The 5,659-nt window shown below is 43.9% G+C and overlaps 1 pseudogene; it reads left to right on the top strand.

Moving 5' to 3' along the window:
- The first annotated feature begins 4,705 nt into the window (after positions 1-4,705).
- LOC122897225 lies at positions 4,706-4,791 on the top strand (annotated as a pseudogene).
- Positions 4,792-5,659: the final 868 nt, after the last annotated feature.

The raw sequence follows: 5,659 nt of genomic DNA on the forward strand, positions 1-5,659 counted from the left end.
AACACCGGTTATGATCTCAGGGGTGTGAGATTGAGCCCCACCCGCCCAACCACCATTGGTCTATATGCTCTGCAGAGAGCCAGCTTAAGATTCTCTCTCCCTCTGCTCCTCCCCCTGCCCCACTCACGCTCTCATTCTCTCTCTCTTTCAAAAGAAAGAAAGAAACAAAGAGAATTTTAGAAAAAGATTCAGCAAAGCAAGCAAGGCACAACAATAGGTCTTTCCTAAAAGGGCTGGAGCTGATTGGTCTTTCTTTTTGGTTTCTGCAAATACAACAAAAGATAGGTTATATATGACACACCACTAACTGCATAGCCCCAGGAGTCTCTTGTAAATACAAATATCATTTTATAAAACGTACATGAAGATTTTTTTGTGTTGTACAAAACCACAGGGATACCAATTAATTCTGATTTTTGATGTAAGACTTTTTTAAGATTTTATTTCATTTTATTTATTTTTTAAAGATTTTATTTATTTATTTGACAGACAGAGATCACAAGCAGGCAGAGAGGCAGGCAGAGAGAGAGGAGGAAGCAGGCTCCCTGCTGAGCAGAGAGCCTGATGCTGGGCTCTATCCCAGAACCCTGGGATCATGACCTGAGCCAAAGGCAGAGGCTTTAGCCCACTGAGCCACCCAGGCACCCCAAGATTTTATTTTTCTTAATTAATCTCTATACCCAACCCTGAGATCAAGAGTCACGTGCTCTACTGATGGAGCCAGCCAGATGTCCTGGGCTAAGACTTTCTGAGCAAAATGTATTCACTGTCCGTGGGGCGCCTGGGTGGCTCAGTCAGTTAAGCATCTGCCTTTGGTTCAGGTCATGATCCCATGGTCCTGGGATGAGTCTCACCTCGGACTCCCTGCTCACTGTGGAGCCTGTTCTCTCTCTCCCTGTGTTCCTCTCCCCTGCTTGCTCTGGCTCCTTCTCTCTGTCTTTCAAGTAAATAAATACAATGTTTAAAAATATATATACTCACTGTCCTTAAGCTCATAGATTTCTATGGTTATATGTTAGTGTTCTCTTTTCTTAAATTTTCTGGTAAGTCCAGATGTTTTCAATTGATGTAATAATGACAACAGATACTTAATTCAGTCTTCTGTTTTTTTCAATAACGTATATCTCAAATAATGGCTTTCGAAAACATACATGTTTTAAAAACTTGACACTCATTTGTTTCGTAACATACTTTATGCCCCATGTTCCATACTCTACTTTTTATGCTATTTATTTTATCACCAGCATCTTTTAGAAGTTGGTGTGTATAAATTATGACAGTGTTATAACTTCTAGGTCTTAGGAAGTCCTGTTAATAATCTTCCATTATAAATGCCAGTGACTGAAGGATTATTTTGCCCTAGAATCTATGAGTTGTTTATTGGCCATGTTGAAGGATATTGTGGAAGACACCAACACAGGGTCTAACACCAATATTAAATGTGAATAAATGCTGACTAATGATGTTAAGGGTTCATAAATCATTTCTTAGAATGGGGGAATTGAAGTATGTCAAGCATGAGCTATGGTGGTTCAGCAGGAGTGGCACATGATTAGAGCATCTCGAATCACTTCCCGACTTCAAATCCACCATTCATACCTCTCACTTTCCTACATCTTTTTTTTTTTTTTGTAAGTATGCTTTATGCCCAGCATGGGGCTTGAACCCAGGACCCTGAGATCAAGAGTTTTGTGCTCTACCGACAGAGCCAGCCAGCCACTCCTCACTTTCCTACACCTTTCATTTCACAGGTTATAGTCTAGAGCTCCAAGTTCAACTAGCCATTTTCTAGAAGAGGAAGCAATTGAATAGCAGACTGTTGTCTCCTAGGTGAGAGTGATGTTAGTGTCTCAGTATAGAAATGGAAATTCCAGTGAGCTATGTGTGGGTTTGAATTCTAGTTTTGTCTGTTTACTACCCAATGAGCTCGAACAAATCATTTTGCCTGTCCAAGAAGTGGGCATGACAGGTAAGGCCTACCTTTCTGGGTTAATGTGAGGATGAAATGAAATGACCATTAAGACAGTACAATCATCTGACACATTCCTCATTATTCCAACATAGTTCCTAGCTTTCTTATACATTTAGGTATTACTGTAAAATCTGTCCGGGAAAAGAATTTTATTCTGAATGTCTTTCAACAGACATTAATAGGTACCTACGATCTGTCTGTGCAACGCTCCACCAGAGTAAAGGAATGGACTGTGCCTGAAATTGATTCGTCTCTCTTTAGTGTGTTAGCCTTCATAAATGAACTTGGGCTTCAAGTGGGTTTGTATTGATTTACCCATTTTGTGTTTCACACTGTCCCCTGGGTGAGCCAGGTCACATACACGTCTGAGTGGATGGGACCCAGGCACAAAGAGTCTCAGTATGGAGGGAGTGCCCACCTGGGGTGCCGGTACTCAAGACCATGAGAGTAGCTTATCAGCAGGCAGACCTGGGGACTGAAATCTGACCCTGCCTTCTCACTTCTGCCCAAACATCAAATCAAACAAAAAACCATTTTTTAGGGGCACCTGGGGGGCTCAGTTGGTGAAGCGTCTGCCTTCAGCTCAGGTCATGATCTCTGGGTCCTGTGATCGAGTCCCACATCAGGCTCCCTGCTCAGTGGGGAGTCTGCTTCTCTCTCTTGCTCATGGTCTCTCTCTCAAATAAACAAATAAAATCTTTAAAAAATTAAAAAAAAATCGAGACATTACAGACAATTAGCAGAGGCCAAAAATAACCCATTACCTGGGTGGAGAGTAACATTTCTAGGAAGGGAAAATGAGAGGCCAGTCCAGGAGGAAATTTAACCCTGTGCACGGTAGCTAGAAATGCCATCCCTATGGCCAAAGACCCATAGGTGGAACTTTCAAAAGTGGGAGTTGAATGGGGAATTAGTGTTTAATGGGTACAGAGTTTCTGCCTGGGATGATGAAAACGTTGTAGAAAGGGATCATAGTGATGGTTGTACCTTAACGTGACTGTATTTATTATTTTATTTTATTTTAATATTTTATTTATTTATTTGAGAGAGGGGGAGAAGCAGACTCCCTTCTGAGCAGAGAGCCCAATCCAGGGTTCAATCCCAGGATCCTGAGATCATGACCTGAGCCGAAGGCCAACACCCAACTGACTGAGCCACTCGGGTGCCCCAGTATTTATTTATTTTTCTTAAAGCTTTTATTTATTTAGAGAGAGAGAGTGCAAGGGGGTGGGCATGGGGCAGAGGGAGAGACTCTCCAGCGGACCCCATGCTGAGCGCAGAGCACACGCCGCGCTCGATCTCATGACCCTGAAATCATGCCCTGAGCAGAAATCACGAGTCCCACGCTTAACCCACTGTGCCATCCAGACGCCTCACATCGTGACTATATTTCATGCCACTGACTGTACACTTAAAAATGGCTAAAATGACACATTTTATCTCTATTGCATCACAATAAAAGTAAACTGATTAACAAGCGCAATGCAGATACTACACACAGCCCCCCCCCCCCCAAGAAAGTAGAAGTTGGCTGGTTGAATCTGGGGCTTCTCTGGGAGGCCATCTCACTTCCTAATTTCTATGGCTAAAATGCTAAGGCCTTGCACTTCTTTTTTGCACTTGTGAACCCTCACGTGGATGTTGATGTTTCTCTGAGCTGCTCCCCTCCAGAGAAGTCCGAAGCTTTGTACGTGAAGTGTTGTCGTGTGTGGACGGTGACGATGAACTTTCAGACTCCAAGTCATTCCCTGATAACCTGGGGTTTGGTGTTCCTCCCGGGCTGGGACATGCGTTACCCCAGTGGAGCTGCAGAACCCAGGAGGCCCGAGCAGAGACGCTGAGGCTTGGCTCACTCGGGGCTCCGTGTGAGCGAGCCTGGAACCTGGGCCTCCTGGGGACAGAGGAAACGTTCTGTGGATTCGCAGGGTTCAGGTGTCCCTTCTGCAGATGCAGCGCTGGAACTTGGGTGTGGTGAGTGAGAAGAGTCACCAAGCACATGAATGTTTGCCTTCTCTGGAAGAAAGCGGGGCTAAGTAAGACCAGCACCAAGATAGTTGAAATGTCTTGGCATTATATAGTCATGCCCTAAATATAAAAAGAATTCAATACAAACGTTGGATCAAAATAATTTTAAGGGGCGCCTCGGTGGTTCAGTCTGTTAAGTGTCTGCTTTGGGCTCAGGTCATGATCCCAGGGTCCTGGGATTGAGCCTTGCGCTGGGCTCCAGCCCTGCCTTGTGCTCCCTGCTCAACCGGGAACCTGCTTCTCCCTCTGCCTCTGCCACTCCCCTGGCTTGTGCTCTCACACTCTCTCCCTCAAATAAACAAATAAATAAAAATCTTTTAAAAAGGGCACTTGGTGGTTCAGTCATTAAGCATCAGACTCTTGATTTCATCTCAGGTAATGAACTCAGGATTGTGAGATCAAGCCCGTCTCTCACTGGGCACTGCACTGAGTTTGGAGCTAAAGATTCTCTCTCTCCCTCTCCCTCACTCAAAAAAAAAAAAAAAGTCTGAAATGTTGGGTATTCTTGGCTTAATCATTCCTAAAGCACCTTTACCTCATCTTGGCACCTTATTAGGGCATTCAAATTCCATTTTTGTAAAAAGAGACAAAATTATTTATGTCGTGGGGTGCTGGGCTGGCTTAGTGGTGGGGTGTGAGACCCTGGATCTTGGGGTTGTGAGTTCGAGCCCCACGCTGGGTATAGAGATAACGTAAAAATAAATCTTAAGCTTTGTGCAGTGGCAGAATCGTAGCCAATGAGGTTTATCCGAGGCGTGATTATTGCTAATTGAAAAATAAAATCTTAAAAAAATTATTTATGCCCAGGGCACCTGGGTGGCTCAGTGGGTTAAGCCTCTGCCTTCGGCTCGGGTCATGATCTCGGGGTCCTGGGATCGAGTCCCACGTCAGGCTCTCTGCTCTGCAGGGGCCTGCTTCCTCCTCTCTCTCTGCCTGCCTCTCTGCCTACTTGTGATCTCTCTCTGTCAAATAAATAAAATCTTTTTAAAAAAATTATTTATGCCCTGATTCATGTGCTACATTTTACATAAATGCAGAAAGATAAAAACTGATTTTTAAAAAGAACTTCGTTGGGGGGGTGCCTGGGTGGCTCAGTAAGTTAGGCCGCTGCCTTCAGCTCAGGTCATGATCCCAGGGTCCTGGGATCGAGTCCCACATCGGGCTCTCTGCTCAGCGGGGAGCCTGCTTCCTCCTCTCTCTCTCTGCCTGCCTCTCTGTCTACTGTGATCTCTCTCTGTCAAATAAATAAATAAAATCTTTAAAAAAAAAAAAAAAGAACTTCGTTGGGTGGAAAATACAGGTAGAAAGCCTAAATTAATAAAGCAAGGAATAAGATTACACAAACACATTTACATTTTCCCCTTGAGCAGGTGCTAAAGGAGAGGAGTGTTTCTGAAGAACATTCTGAGGAAAAAAACAGTGAGGGAGTCCGTTTAATTACAGGGTTCACCTGTAAGATTAAAGGCAAACTATAAATGAAACACACTTTCTGATCTTAAAACCTATGAAATACTTTTCCTGCAGGTATACATGAAGAATACTTGGTATGATAAAGTGAAAAATGTCCTTGGCGATATTTACAACAGCCACAAAACTGGCTTTCTTGCCCCAGGTTCTTTGATATCCTTTAGCTGAGGCCAACAGCCTGGCACCAAGCGGGAT

Source organism: Neovison vison, chromosome 1, assembly GCF_020171115.1.
Source record: "Neovison vison isolate M4711 chromosome 1, ASM_NN_V1, whole genome shotgun sequence".
Classification (NCBI taxonomy): domain Eukaryota; kingdom Metazoa; phylum Chordata; class Mammalia; order Carnivora; family Mustelidae; genus Neogale; species Neogale vison.